This window comes from Podarcis muralis, chromosome 13 (genome assembly GCF_964188315.1).
Source record: "Podarcis muralis chromosome 13, rPodMur119.hap1.1, whole genome shotgun sequence".
Classification (NCBI taxonomy): domain Eukaryota; kingdom Metazoa; phylum Chordata; class Lepidosauria; order Squamata; family Lacertidae; genus Podarcis; species Podarcis muralis.
Window position 1 is genome coordinate 31,406,132 of NC_135667.1, and position 15,830 is coordinate 31,421,961.

Below are 15,830 nucleotides of genomic sequence, written 5' to 3' on the forward strand. Positions count from 1 at the left end.
GAGCAATGAAAGCTGGGAGAGAAGAAAAGAGAAGAGAAAAAGCTGTCTGCCAATTTTGAGTAAGAGGTACCAAGTCAAATCACAAATTTTAATAATAATAATAATAATAATAATAATAATAATAATAATAATAATTTATTATTTATACCCCGCCCATCTGGCTGGGTTTCCCCAGTCGCTCTGGGCGGCTTCCAACTGAATATTAAAAACAGTGCAGCATCAGACATTAAAAACTTCCCTAAAGAGGGCTGCATTCAGTTGTCTTTTAAAAGTAAAATAGTTGTTTATTGCTTTGACATCTGCTGGGAGGGCGTTCCACAGGGCAGGCGCCACTACTGAGAAGGCCCTCTGCCTGGTTCCCTGTAACCTTACTTCTCGCAATGAGGGAACCGCCAGAAGGCCCTCGGCGCTGGATCTCAGTGTCCGGGCTGAACGATGGGGGTGGAGACGCTCCTTCAGGTATACAGGACCGAGGCCGTTTAGGGCTTTAAAGGTCAGCACCAACACTTTGAATTGTGCTCGGAAACGTACTGGGAGCCTGTAGGAATACTGTACTGTATGTTTCCTTTTTGCAATGAGCTATTGGCTATTAGTAATGTTGAACTGGGTGTGATGTGCTTTCAATGTTCTTTGTGTGTGTTTGTGTGTGTGTGTGTGTGTGTGTGTGTGTGTGTGTGTGTGTGTACAGTTGATGGCTCTTGGCTAAGTAATAAAGCCTTTTACTTTATTCCAGAGCTGAACTCTAGTACTGAAAACAGGGGTGAACTCTAGTGATCCTGGCTGAGATTAAATCTTGAAGTTATCGCCATGGGCAGAAGGAAAGCAACTTGCTGCTCTCAGGGAGAACAGAAGCATTTGTCTTCATTATTCATCTGCATAATCCTGGCAGCATAAGCATTAGTTACCGTTATAAGTTATTGCAATGTTTGCCACTGAGTACTTTCCCAAAACTGATAATTATTTTAACTTGTTAAAATGGTAAACCTTACAGCAGTGAGTTCTACAGATGAGTAAGCCTCTTCCCCCTAGCTATGTCTGTTGTGGGCGTTATATTTCTTTGAAGGACTCCTTGCTCTTGCAAGTTGGAGAGAAACTGATACACAAGCCATCCGACTACAGTATAACAAACCAAATTATTGCATAGTTCCGACAAGTGACACATTCTGCAGCCATGAAACATCTGGTGCTTACCCTGTTCTCAACCAGAAACCAATATATCAGAAACAGGGAGTGCAGGAAGAATTTGAAACTTGGCCAGAATTCTTGAAAATGTAGTTCATCAGCTAACTGCCCTATGCTTTGGGTTCTTTCAGCATTAACAAGATTTTGGTACAGTGTCTAAGTAGGGCCTTGATTTTGTTATACAAAGTGTAGGTGCCTTTTCTTCTTGCTCAAAAGAACTCTGTGTGCCTTAAGGAGGCTCCACAAATGATGGCAACCTCCCTTTATATACTACAGTCGTACCAATATGATCCTGAGCCAAGTTAAGTGGGTGGTGTTCAACTAAGTTTTATGTGGAGTAGATCCATTTGAATTAATGGACTAAGGCCCGTTAATTTCAATAAGCCTGCTCGAAAACTTAGTTGAATATGTCTGCTGTTAGCATACAAAGCCCTAAACAATTTGGTACCAGGGTATCTAAGGAATCACATTCTCCACATCTTTGCCAAGCTGCTACGGTCAACTGTGGGAGAAGGCTGCCTTGTTTTTGCCACATGATGTGCCAGAGGTTTGCTCTGTGACTATTTGGAACATAGCCTTTAGTGTAGCAGTGCCAGCGCTGTGGAACATGTTTCACTTCGAAATCAGACAAACACCGACAATCTGTACTTTTAATTATGTTCTAGAAATGAAAAGGGGGGGGGGGGGAATTATAGCTGCAGGTCTTTCACCAAGCATGAACCTGCTCACTTCTAGGAATTTGTTGGCAGTTTTCGATTAAAATGATTTCATCTGTTTTATAATATTTTATTATTGCATTTCTTGCAATACTTAATTTTTATAGTTTTTGATTGTATCTCTGGCGGGTTTAATGTTGCAAGCTGCTCTGTGAAGACTTTTCTTTTTCTTTTTTTGGTTTGCAAAGCAGTGCTTAAGTTCCGAAATATAGAAAGAACCAAAAGCACTACAGAAAACCTCTCCTTCTAGCTTTCCAAAACCTCTAATCTGTATCTTTCAAATAAGCAAACTAATCTCAGCAGCTAACAAATCTGATAATATAAAGAGGCATGTGGAAGTAAAATAAAAACTGGCAATAAACCTGGCTGTTGCTGATATCTGGAACAAATGCTTTTAGAAGCATGAAAAAGAAGAAGAGTTTGGATTTGATATCCCGCTTTATCACTCCCTTTCAGGAGTCTCAAAGCGGCTAACATTCTCCTTTCCCTTCCTCCCCCACAACAAACACTCTGTGAGGTGAGTGGGGCTGAGAGACTTCAAAGAAGTGTGACTGGCCCAAGGTCACCCAGCAGCTGCATGTGGAGGAGCGGAGACGAGAACCTGGTTCCCCAGATTACGAGACTACCGCTCTTAACCACTACACCACATGAAAAGTGCAAGGCTATAGCAAACTCCAAGCAAGCACAGTGTCAATGAACACAAAAATCCAGGGAGCTCAAATTCGGAGAAAACACATTGTGCAAGAAATGGGAGATGTGCAAAAGACCACTCTTTTCATTATCACTTCATTTATCCCATACGGTAGCTGAATCCAGGCATTAAGTCCATGTTCCAAGCCTGAGCTCTTAGCTCAAATTATCCCTGGCCCACAGCTGAGAATGTAAAGGCACTTGCCTTTAACACAAGAGCTCGCTGTGCTTCCACTGAAGTGTCCAGCTTTCTGGTGGCGTGTGACACTTTGGGTGAGGGAGCTAAGGGAAGTCTGGCTGGCTCCTGCTATTTGAATGTCATTTGGATTATCTGAGGGTTGTGCAACAGTGGAATGGAATAGCAATGATCCATATGGCCAGTCAAATGTTGTAATGGATGAGGCTGTGTTTTAATTGCTGTTCCCTGCTTTGGTGGCCATTTGGGCTGTAATGGGTACATAAATAGACTTTCACAGCAGCAGCAATAAATTTGCACGGGATGAGGTTAAAAGCATTAAATCTACAGCATGGGTAAGGACTACTGTGAAAACTAATCAAGGGAGATTGAGGCAGTAGCTCACCTCTGGGTCTCTTGGTGGTCATCATGTTGTAATACTGTACAGTGGTACCTCGGGTTACAGACGCTTCAGGTTACAGACTCCGCTAACCCAGAAATAATACCTCGGGTTAAGAACTTTGCTTCAGGATGGGAACAGAAATCGTGCAGCAGCGGCACAACAGCAGTGGAAGGCCCCATTAGCTAAAGTGGTGCTTCAGGTTAAGAACAGACCTCCAGAACGAATTAAGTTCTTAACCTGAGGTACCACTGTATACGGTTACTGCCTCACACTTGCGTGCATTAAAAGGGTTAACCCGAGCCCTGAGGTCATATTACCAGTGGGTGTGGTTGAGCAGGCTCCTAGCAGCCTCTGCTCCCTCATTTTTCTCAGGAAGGAGCTACACGGCCAATGACTCCCAGCTGCAAGAAAAGCCAAGTGAACTGAATCTCTCCAAAAGGGAGATTTTGAAGCCTGCATCTTTGCTAACCCACAGATTGCATTATCCTTTTGCAAGGAAATCAACTACTTGTTTTGGAACCTTTTAACTTCTTTGTTTTACTGCCAATGAATGGAGGCTTGTTTGATGTAAGTTCTGGAATATTGTGAGTAAAATTTTTGCTTATTTGTGGAAAGCGTAAGTGTCTGCTATTGATTCTAGCTGAAGTATTTTTGTAAAGGTGGATGAGGGTAAATGCAAAATCTAACCAAGTTTAAGTGTGCTTGGAGCAATCACCATTGTGCCAACTCAGCTACTACTAGAGAGTAAGAATCTCTCCTCCAAACCTCTCTCTCCAACATAGCTCACATCATCCACTTGCAGGGCAGGAAGAGGCTGCAGAACTGGTTTTACTGCTCTGGGAGCTTGGCAGAGCCCCCCCCCCCCAATGTATCTTCAGTGTTTTAGGACCCCTACAGATGACCTGTTTATTGAGCAGTAGAAATAAATATATCGTCCAGTAGCACCTTAGAGACCAACTAAGTTTGTTCTTAGTATGAGCTTTCGTGTGCATGCCCACGAACATTCATCCTGATTTGCTTGTTGGGAGCTTAGATTACATCAGGTCTTTATTGAGCATTATTACTTCTGTTGTGCCCATATATAAGACAATGAGCATTCATCCTGATTTACTCGTGGGGTGTTTATACATCTTCCCGTTGCTAATTTATTGCACACTTTTCAATGACTCCCCCCCCCCATCAATTTCCAGACTGCAAAAAGTCCGTATTATTATTAATCATTGGTTTTTTATGTACAAAGCTCTTTAATCCACTTTAGCTGTGTAAACTGAAAGTTAAAGTATGCACTTGAATCTCTCCTGCAAAATATGGACAGTCTGGAGGCACCAGGAGCTGGTGCATCCCAGTGAGTGGGTTACTGTACAAGTACCCAACCTACTGTGAGAGCTAGGAAGCAGAGGAAGCAATCATGCTGGTAAAAGGGCTTCAAGACCAATAGAGCTGGAAAGCAATGCAGTAATACCAGGGAGGTGAGAGAGTGCTCCTGTTTTATTAAGCTGGCTGGAAGACGCTGCAGGGGTTCTTCTGTCTGCCTGCTTTCTGCCCTTCTATAATCCCTGCTTAATTATATATCTCTGTTTTCTTTTATTGAATGTTTTTCTCTCCTTCTTCCTTTCCAAATGTTGGTAAATTGGAAGACTTCTCCCTCCCCTGCTTTTTGAGGAAGATGCCATTTGAATGCTGCTGCCAATAGAGACCATTCAGATTGCACAATTGGTTTGAAACTCTTGCACACTGAACCCACTTCCCAAAACAATCAGGCTGTGTACACACTCCTGTTTACTCTTGCATCCAGTGTGCTCCCACTACAGATTTGGAAAGCGGTGTACACATGACATTAGCAACAGTCTGTATCTATCCTGAATCTGCCCTGTTGTTTCTTACGAAGTACCATGCATTGGTGCATTTCCCTTGCAAACCAGCTTCGATTCAAAATGAGAAAAAGAATGAACTAGGTGAATTTTAAGTCAGCAATATGTGCACACAGCTACAGGCGTTTTTTTTTAATAATAAGGGAAGTGACAGGAACATGCACTAAAAGGTTTGGGGGAAAGCTTGTTTGCCACATCGTATAACTGCCCCACAAACAAAGAATAAATAATGCTCATTATGTAGCCGACATTGTCTAATCTCCCTGCAAACGTTGCACAAACAAATCAGGATGATTCTAAATAGGTCGTCTGCAAGCAATCTGGGTGGAGTGAAACAGAATAGCAGATGGTTGGCTTGGTTTACAATGCATAGGAGGCAAGGATGAGAGGATTCAAAGGGGGCCTATGGATGACAGAAGGGGCCAGTGCCAAATAAATAATGTGTGTGTTAAGAGACAATTTGTACTGGTAACTGAAGTTGGGGTGGTTTGGGCTCAGTTCCTGTATTTGAGCAAGTTGACCGATTGTGGAGGCAGTTCTGCTTGATAGACCATTAGTGTGGTGGCATATTGGTGATTCGGATGACAGCACCACTACCCATTTACCGTATTTTTCCGTGTATAAGACAATGCTTTTTGCTTTAAAAAAAATTAGGCAAGAATTGGGTGTCGTCTTATACACGGATAGTGAATGCAGAGGGGGACGTGCGATTAATAGCAGCAAGCAGGAGATTGGCAGCTGCGATTGGGCGGGTGATTGGTGGCTGTGGCAAGGCCTGCCTGCGATTGGCTGTGGCTGTGGCAATTGGGCAGGCAATTGGTGGCTGCGGCAAGTGGGCGGGTGGGCTGTTGGTGGCGGCAAGCAGGCAGACAATTGGTGGCTGTGGCGAGGTGTGCGATCGGCAGTGATTGTGGCAAGTGATCAGCAGTGGCGGGCAGGCGGGTGAGCGATTGGCAGAAGCTAAACATCTTAATTTCGGGTTAAAAAAATAGGGGTCGTCTTATACATGGGGACGTCTTATACACGGAAAAATATGGTATTCACCTGAGTGCTCTTAAAATAGCATCCGCTATTGAAATAAATACTGCCAGAAGTTGAAGAGTGGTGTGATGACTGTTACATGGGTTGCATACGCATCATACATTTAGAATGTAAATCCCCCACCCCAAGAGTCCTGGGAACTGTAATTTAGCCTCTGACAGAGCTATAGTTCTTAGCACTCTTAATAAACCACAGTTCCCTGGATTCTTTGGGGAAAGTCATATGCTTTGAATGTGCTTCAGATGTGCAGTGTGTATGAAGCCAAAAAGACTCGCTAGCAGGACACTTTGTTGAATGGGAGGTTGGGGTTCTTTGGTCAGCCATCTCCTTCTCAAAGGAGTCATCCAGAAAGACCAGGGTGCCACAATCATTGTAATGACATTTACTGCACAACAATAAAAGTTTGAAGGAGGTACACAAAGCCTGAGAAACTGGTGTGTGTGAGAAGAGTAATTGCTATGTAGATTTGAAAAAAAGGGGGGGAGTGGAGGAATCTATGGCTGTGTACATATTACTGTTTACCCCAGCTCCACAGTGCTCCCTCTGCTGCTGTTTGAATCTATGCACACATGACATCAGCCACAATCCATATCTATTTTGTATTGTCTCAAGAAATATCATACCCTCCAAGATTTCTCCGATGAAAATAGGAACGTCCCATTCCATAATGATAATTTTACTATTTATACCCCCACAACATCTTACTAGGTTGCCCCAGCCACTCTGGGCAGCTTCAAACATCTATTTAAAAAAACCAACCACAATAAAACATTAAACATTATTTTTTAAAAAGCTTCCCTATACAGGATTGCCTTCAGACGACTCAGGGGTTGGATAACTCCATACCCTCCAACATTTCTCCAATTAAAATAGGGACATCCTAAAAAAAAGTGGGACATTCCAGGATCAAATCAGAAACCTGGGTGGCTTCTCTAAATCAGGGACGTCCCTGAAAAATATGGACACTTGGAGAGTCTGAAATATTGCTGTTCGATCTGTTTCCCCTCAAAGCAGCTTCCATCCAGTTTCAGTCCACATTCACTTTGTGGTTAAAAACTAAGGTGTGTACATTTGAGATAGCCATGGGTTGCAGGCCTGTGGAAACCAAACAGGTAATGCACCATCTGGGGTGTGTGTAGCAACATGCAAATGTGCCTTGAAGCGCAGCAGAGGGCGAAATGACTTTTCTGAGTTCTAAGCCACTAATATGCACATAGCCAATGCTGCATGTGGAAATTGGCGAAGATCTGAGATGAATTCCAACACGGGATGAATTCCTTTTTACAGGTGGGGTGGGGAGAATAACGTGAAATGTTCCCTGAAGGAAGGTTTCTGTATTAGGATAATTTGTTCGGGTTCTGGAAGAGTTTGTGTAACAATAGGAACCAGAGATATCCTCATGTTCCTATTCAGATGGATGACTGATTATCTCATAATCCCTGATCTTGCTGACTGTGGCTGATGTGAGTTGGAGTCCAACAACATCTGGAGGGCCAGAGGTCCCCAACTCCTGTGATAATGGGTTGGAGAATGATTAAGTTAGGTGTGGGGGACAGCAGGCATATCTAAGGTTGCTCCTTCCTGACTTGTGAAGGGGGAAACCCCGGAGAGTGTGGCAAAGTGTTCATTCCCAAGCCCCCTTTCCGAAGTAAAGTGGGTTATGGGATGCAGGGGGAAGGCTAAGGAAACTGAAAGTTAAGGCTAAAGTATATGTTACAGAAGTGCTTTCACACTTTTTTTTTCTCATGAGGGACTGAATTAGACTTTAGTGCAGAGCTTTCCAAACAGTGTGTCATGACATGTTAATGTGTCAGCTGCAGTGTGTAGGTTTGTAATGCGAACCCTCCGCACACTTCTCACAGGGCTGGAAAGGGGTTAGTTTAACCTCCAGTTTGCTAGTAAAACTGAACTACTGTGTCGTGAAATGATGCATGTCTAAAAAGTGTGTCACCAACATGAAAACTTTGAAAAGTTCTGCCTTAGTATTAAACCTTTTACCCTTGTACTATTTTCTCCATGAACCCTTCACCCACACCTGAAGCACATAGGTTAGTAAAAACATTTTTGCCTTTTGTGTGTGGTGTGTGTGTGTGATTAATGGAGTGAAGAGTGAGCTCCAATTAGGATGTAGTAGGAAATTTTCATTGCAAAAATGGTGCAAAGGTAATAGATTAGCCCCTATTTGGCATTTCACCAATATTTGCAAAAACTTTATAGAGATGGAGATGTCCTTGTTGTAATTTATGGCTTATGCAGAAGCATAATTTCTAGTTCTGAAGAAAGCCCAAGAAACTTGACACTTGAGAATGAAGATTCTGAATTGACAATCTGCTTCCTTTCTTACTGTTCTTTTCAGAAGCAGAGTCTTTACTACCACCCACCATTTCTGCTATATGTTTTTATGCTTTTTATTTTTGATAGCTTAATGATATTTTAAATTTTATTTACAATTGTAAATTGTAACACATTAGAGGTTTTTTATACTCAGGCAACAACATAAACCAGGAAGAGAATTTGGGGGGGGGGTAGAGCTGTAAGATTTAAAGGCATGTCTGAGGTGTGTACCCATGTCCCCAGTTTGTTGTTATTAATAATGGTACCATGTTTCAACAGAGTAACTAGGCAGTCCCTGATGATAAGAATTTACAAGCTAAAATTTGCCACAGGGGAGGCAATTCATAGAAACAAGAAAAAATACAAGAAAAATGTGTTCAATTGTTCATTTACATTAGGATGAGGAATTGATGGCACAGTTTGCATGTAATGCTAAGCAGAAACCATGGCTGAGTGTGAACAAGTACGCAGATAATGCAAAAACTGCAGCCAGCTGTTCTGTTGCCACTTCATTAGCCAAAGCCAAGCCATAGTTTGGCTTAACATTACTGTACATCTGAACCTAGGCTTGTGGTTTCTTTCTCCAAGCAAACCATGAGCTGTATTCAATGCTTGTTCTTGGCTTACTGCTTATGGTTTTAGGGGAGACAAACCACAATCCTGGATTTGGACACGAAACCAAACCACTGCTTAGCTTTGGGTAGTGCAGCAGTAGCAAGACCAGGAGATGAGCAAAGTGACAACAGTCTTTGAGCACCTGCATGCCTACTCATTCATGCTCAGCCATGGTTTGTCTTGGCATTATGCACAAACCATTTGGTTTGATCACAGTTCCCATCATCCTTGACCATTGGCCATGCTGGCTAGGTCTGCTGAGAGCTGGAAACTTGGCCAGTTATATGTTCCAGATGAAGAATAAGGATGTGTATGCTGTTTCAAAGGCTTCATGGAAAATGTCACTTTTGAGGAAAGCTGTGCAAGGAGAGCGGGGCAAGGGTATCCTCGCTCAAGTGTTTGGGGTGGGAATTCCAGCTTACAGGGAGCAGCAAGGGAGAGGGGAGGGAAAGAGGGCGGAAGAAGAGCCACAGCATTTTGCGGTAGTTGCGCTGTTGTGCCTTGCAATGAAAAACCACTTTAGATAATTGCAGAGGGATGGAAGGTGCAATAACTGGCATGGACTCGTGTGTTTCTGTGAGGAGAGCATGGGCGTAGCCAGGATTTCTGTTAAAGGGGGGGGGGGAGTTGTTGAGCTTGTTTTGGGAGATCGCCCAAAAGCTTGTTGAGCTTTTTTTGGGGGGAGATCATGGATAGTAATCCCTCCCTCCCGAAAGAAGGACATTACCGGGGCAGGATTCTACCTCACTGAATTAATGCTTTTCAATTCATTTTTGAGGATTTAGGGGGAGAGTGGAGGACAGTGAACAAGGGTCGTCTCGCCTCTGGAGCAGTGGGCCAAACTGCATGCTCATAGTGCAGGGGCTGCTCTGGTCTAAGGCGGCTTGTAGTTGTTGTTTTTGGCGCACTTTTGAGGGAGCTCAGAGAAGGAGCGCCCCGCTTCTGTGAGGAACCGTGTGCATGTGTGACAGTGACACGCGCCTATGGCGGGAGGGACGAGGAGGCGGCGGCGGAGAGGCGACCCCAAACTCTTCTTCCGTACATAACGCGGTGGGAGGGGGTGGGGAAGGCCGAGGGGCGTTTCGCCTGGCAGCTCCGCGGCGCCTGCCCCCGCTTTCGGGCGGGAAGGAAGGCGGGTCTGGCGAGGAGCGAGCGAGGGACGGAGCGCAGGAGGCGGGCCCCGCCGAGGCAGGAAGGGCTGTGGCTGGAGCTGGGGCTGTGACGGGGCTGGCAGGGCTGTGCGGGGCCGAGCGAAGGCCCGGAGTCGGCGCACGGAAAGGGACGAAGGAGACGAGGGGACTTTGCGCGCACAGCAGCAGCGAGCCGGGAAGCCGAGCCGGGCTGGGCCGCGGCGGCCCAGGTAAGGGGGGGTGTCCACCGGGGCAGGAGGGAAGCGCGTGCGAAACACACGCACACGGCGCCCGTTTCACACGTTCACTCCCCCCCCCCCTCTTTACGCGGGTGGCGGGGAGAGAGGTGACGTGTGACGGTGGTTTCTTTTTTGGAGTTAAAAGCTCCTGGGAACCGCCGTTTTGTACAGTTCCACACACACATTATGCGTTGTTTAGATTAGGCAGCCTTGCATCGGGAAGTTTTTTTTAATGCTCGGCATTTCGTTGTGCTTTTTATATGTGCTGGAAGCCGCCCAGAGTGGCTGGCCGGGTATGAATAACAAAATTATTATTATATTGTGTTTGTGTTTAAGCAGGGACATGCAAAGCGTGTCACGTGTACCCCGTGGAACTGCGAATAAACGCGCGCGCCGTGAACCCGTGTCCCTGGCCGTGTTTGTGCGCGCGCTGGGTGGCGTCCGTTCAGATGCGCGTGTTGTTGTAATGTGGGGTGGCACATGGGTCTAACACCTCAGCCTCTCCTTGTGGGGTAAATACATTTCGGTAAATAAATACTTGCGGCCGTGTGACACGTGCCGTTGTTGAAACCCACCCCCACCCCCTCCTCTCCCCGCGGCAGTGGGTGGGTGTGTTTGTGTTGCGAAGAAGATAAGGACTGCAGGGTATTTTGCTACCAGCGGCTATTAAGAAATGGCAGTAAGGGCAAGGATAGTATTAAAAAGTTATGCGTGCATCAGATCCTGCATATATGAGGAGAGAGAGAGAGGTGCAGGGAATGCCTTTCCGTTGCTTCTGTGCAAGGTAGATTTCCTGTGTTTCATTGCTATATAAGAGGTGCTAGGATCTTGAACCCGAGTTGAAATTGTACCGCCTGCCCTGCAGGTCCTCCTTCCTCATCCTTTCAGAGCGACAGCAAAGCACTCTGCGTATGCTCAGAAGTATGATCTTGCTCACAACTGCCATGGTAGATTTCCCCCCTGAAAATAGGTTTCCAGGGTAAGCTCCGATTCAGAATAAAATCCTGGGTATATTGGTTTGCTTTTTTATTATTTAACCAACCCTATATGGCAACTAGCCCGCCTTTAACACAGGCACTTCACATGGATGACCACGACTACCCAGGGCTGTGTTAGTTTAAGTGGTCTATTTTGCTTTTTTGCTTTCCCTGCTGAGCTGTAAACAGCATGTGCTGGAGGTGGGGGGAGTGTTTACTTTCTAGCAGAAGAAGCAATAAATCTGCCATGCCGTTTCCCCTCCCTGCCGCTTCCCGAACGTTGCTGCACACAGTTTCAAAGCAATGTCATTGGTGCCTGGGCTATCTGCTGCCATGTATCGCTCCATGTTTGCCACAGGTTGTTGATTCTGATAGCATTGCCTTCTGGAGAAAATGTGGGGGTTGGGGGTCTGAGAGTCAAGGTCCTAATTCAAGAAGCCCAAACTCCCTCTGTAGCAGAGCTGTTTTTTCTGGTGGAATGGTTGTCATGGTGCACGTAGACGTTTTCTTTGCCATAATCATGAGATGACTCCACTGGTGAATCAAATGCTTAAACCATGTGCATCATATTGAACCACTCGCAACTTTCCTGACGAAACTAGCTGAACAGAAATTTTCTCTGAAATGCATAACTTTCTCAGTGTCCTTACAAAATTTCTTTTCTATTGGACAACTTCTGTATGTGAGTGTTGAGAGCACTGCACCACATTTCATCCACTGTAATAATATATATTGAATTTATCTAATTTAGAGCATTTTTACTCTGCAAAAAAGGCTCCCAGAGTGGCTTACATGCAAACAAAACAAGTTTAACAATCTGAAAAACACACACAACATGTAAGAGATTTTCTCAGCCATGTATCTAATATTTATTTACTTAAATACAAAACTCAAAACAAACTTATAAATTACAACACATTGAAATAAATGTCAGTTAAGAAGGACAAATAAAAATAACTTTGCCTGTTGCAGAAAACATAATAATTTTGGGGAGAGAATCCTATGATAAATGAGGCACCACAATTGAAAAGGGTGTCTGCCACTTATCTCAGATGGTGGAGATGCCTAGTGGTGCGAGTCTCCAAAGGTCACCTCAATACATGGACAGGTTGAACCAGGGACAAGCATTACTTCAGGCACCTAGGTCCCAAAATATGCAAGGATGTAAAACAGTTTTGTATTTGAGCCATAAAGGACCTTGACCATTAGGTCCAGTCGTGACCGACTCTGGGGTTGCGGCGCTCATCTCGCTTTATTGGCTAGGGAGCCGGCGTACAGCTTCCGGGTCATGTGGCCAGCATGACTAAGCTGCTTCTGGTGAACCAGAGCAGCGCACGGAAACGCTGTTTACCTTCCTGCCAGAGCGGTACCTATTTATCTACTTGCACTTTGACGTGCTTTCGAACTGCTATGTTGGCAGGAGTAGGGACCGTCGCAGGGATTCGAACCACTGACCTTGTGATCGGCAAGTCCCAGGCTCTGTGGTTTAACCCACAGCGCTAGGCGACCAGAAATTCTATGCAGGTGAGTAAGGGAGCTAGTGGATGAGGGAGAAATTGCTCCATCCCGCTTTTGATACCCTGCTTGGTTTCTTTGCCAGCTGTGAAAGAAGGGAAGTCCTTTTCTATGAGATCAGCATGGAAATACAGAGGGCTGGTGAAGAAGGGTTGGATCATTTTGACCATCCAGATGTCCATTTCATTGAAGGCATTATTATTATTATTATTATTATTATTATTATTATTATGTTAAGAAGCTAGAAGCCTGTTTTTCCATGGAGAATAGGACTTCCCATCTTCCATGGCCAGCATGGAAATGCAACATGCTAGTCTTTATTGCAGGCTAGTAAGAGAGTTTGCTGGCTGGTAATTTTTGTTGGGTTACTTCCAAGACTACACTGGTTAGCAGTTAGTTTCCATGCTCAATTCTAATCGCTGTTTTTGACTTTTTTTACGCATCTTAGGATCTCAGTACCTCAAGGACTGCCTCTTCTCACATGAACCAACCCAGACCCTGTGTTCAGCATCTGAAGCTCTTCTCTATGTGCCTCCTGGTGACATGAGAATGGGCCTTTTCAGTTGTGGCTCTTCTAGAATGCTTTCCCCGGGGAGGCATGCTTGGCACCATCACTGTCTAGTTTAGATGCCTGGCAAAAAAAACTTTCGTTGGGTTATTTACAAAACTGAGTTAAGGGAAATCACCAGCACCTTGAATTACACTTGGAAGCAGATTGCATCTAAGGACTGGAATAATATATTCATTTGTAATTAGCAATCTAGTAACTATTCTGAAACAACAGCAGTTTCTGAACAGCTTTTAATGGCAGGCAGTCCTGTGTGCAGTTAATTGCAGTAGCCAATCTATTTAGCAGAGCATAACTAATACAGTACAGCTAAAATAATTGTGGCCAGACTACAAGAACTAATTTATTGGGTTAATTCTGTTGCGTGTGTTTGGCGTTAAAACGGTTATTATGTATTTCTATGGTGCTTTTCTGTGGACAAGTTGTATTTAACTTTGCAGCAGCCTCTTGAGACATGTTTAGGCTGTAAGACAGCTGTAGGCAACCTAAGGCCCGTGGGCCGGATGCGACCCAATCGCCTTCTCAATCTGGCCCGCGGACGGTCCGGGAATCAGTGTGTTTTTACATGAGTAGAATGTGTGCTTTTATTTAAAATGCATCTCTGGGTTATTTGCAGGGCATAGGAATTCATTCACACCCCCCCCCCCCAATATAGTCCGGCCCACCGCATGGTCTGAGGGAAGGTGGACCGGCCCATGGCTGAAAAAGGTTGCTGACCCCTGCTGTAAGAAAATGACACTCTTGATAGATTCGCAGTAAGGAATGGATTTTGCCTTAGGCCAGATTGCATGGTGACCTTGGAAGTTTCCTCTGCTGTATTCGACTTGACTGCCTCTTGCGAATCACCTTCACCTATTAGCTCTCTGTAAGCTACTACTTAGGGACGTGGGTGGCGCTGTGGGTTAAACCACAGAGCCTAGGACTTGCTGATCAGAAGGTGGGTGGTTCAAATCCCCGCGACGGGATGAGCTCCCGTTGCTTTGTCCCAGCTCCTGCCAACCTAGCAGTTCAAAAGCACGTCAAAGTGCAAGTAGATAAATAGGTACCGCTCCGGTGGGAAGGTAAATGGCGTTTCCGTGCGCTGCTCTGGTTCACCAGAAGTGGCTTAGTCATGCTGGCCACATGACCCGGAAGCTGTCTGCAGACAAACGCCGGCTCCCTCGGTCAATAAAGCCAGATGAGCACCGCAACTCCAGAGTCGGTCATGACTGGACCTAATGGTCAGGGGTCCCTTTACCTTTAAGCTACTACTGTAGTGTACCTTCACAGAAGGTTCCTTCCTACATTGAGAAGCAGTGTGGTGTCAAGGCTAGAGCAGTTGGGCTTTGATGTCGAAGCCCAGTTCATGTCTATACTCAGCTGTGAGCCTCCCATCCCAAACAACTGATTGGCACTATATCTGGTTATCTTACTGGGATGACGCACGCTAGCATAGCTGAAATGTGGCAACAATCTCTCAAGCTAACCTACTGGACAGGATTGTTGTAATGATAAGGTGAGGTATCACTTGACATCTACCCTTTTGAGTTCACTTCAGGGAGGGACAAGATGCAAATATGACTAATCATGTATAGGTTATAGATATGCATAGATAATGTGTGGGTATGATAAAAATAAATAACTATCAATAGTTTGATGGGTACGTTGTCTACTCTTCGCTGCATCTTGCATGACAGACAAACAGAAGCAGGAGTGGGTGATGACACTGGGGATTTGCTTTTGTCTCTGCAGCTGTTACTGTTTATTGATATAGAACAAAGGATTTAAATTTACAGAGGGCCAATACTTGCTCCATATCATGGATACTAGGACAGTCTCATCTGGGGTACCTGGAATTCTATCCCTAGTTACAGTCCAATTGCATTCTCTTATAAAGCAGAGCACACGTGGCTGAATTGTTCTTGCCCCCCCCCCCCATATGGGCACTTTCTTCTTTCTGTCATAGTGGTGGGCAGTTACTAGTAAAACATGAATGCTTCATGGCAGAACGAGAGTTTTGCACATGAATCCTAAATGTTCCACTGCACTATACAGACAATTCTTACGGCACATTTCTCTTTAGGGCAGATATCAAGCTCTAAAGGCTTTTATACCAGCCGGCTGCTAAGTTGATCCCACCTGTTGTTAAATGGGCAGTTTACAGCTTTTGTTGCTAATTCATTATGAAGTGCAATTGATACGGATTTCACATAGTTGCTTTCGGGTTGAGATTTTGCTGCATGGCAGGCTCAAATTCAACTGATACAGCGTTTGCTATCTCTCTATATACGTGGATAATTCAATCTCCCCACCCCACCCCATATTGCTATCTAAGCATTTAAAAGAGGGCATCCCTTTGTTTATTTCCCCAGGACAGTGGGGCTGTGGAGCAATT

At 44.8% G+C, this 15,830-nt stretch overlaps 1 protein-coding gene across 6 annotated transcripts in view; it reads left to right on the forward strand.

Annotated features, from left to right (window-relative positions):
* The first annotated feature begins 3,565 nt into the window (after positions 1 to 3,565).
* The window catches only part of LOC114583662 (signal transducer and activator of transcription 5B), a 68,521-nt gene continuing 56,256 nt past the window's right edge, over positions 3,566 to 15,830 (forward strand). For 3 of the 6 annotated variants that reach the window (XM_077917313.1, XM_028704976.2, XM_028704975.2), the window contains exon 1: positions 10,158 to 10,387. The gene's annotated coding sequence lies outside the window, so the exon portion shown is untranslated. Of the gene's footprint in view, positions 3,734 to 10,156; positions 10,388 to 15,830 lie in introns of those variants that run through there. The other 3 variants (XM_028704978.2, XM_028704980.2, XM_028704977.2) reach the window with 2 other exon arrangements.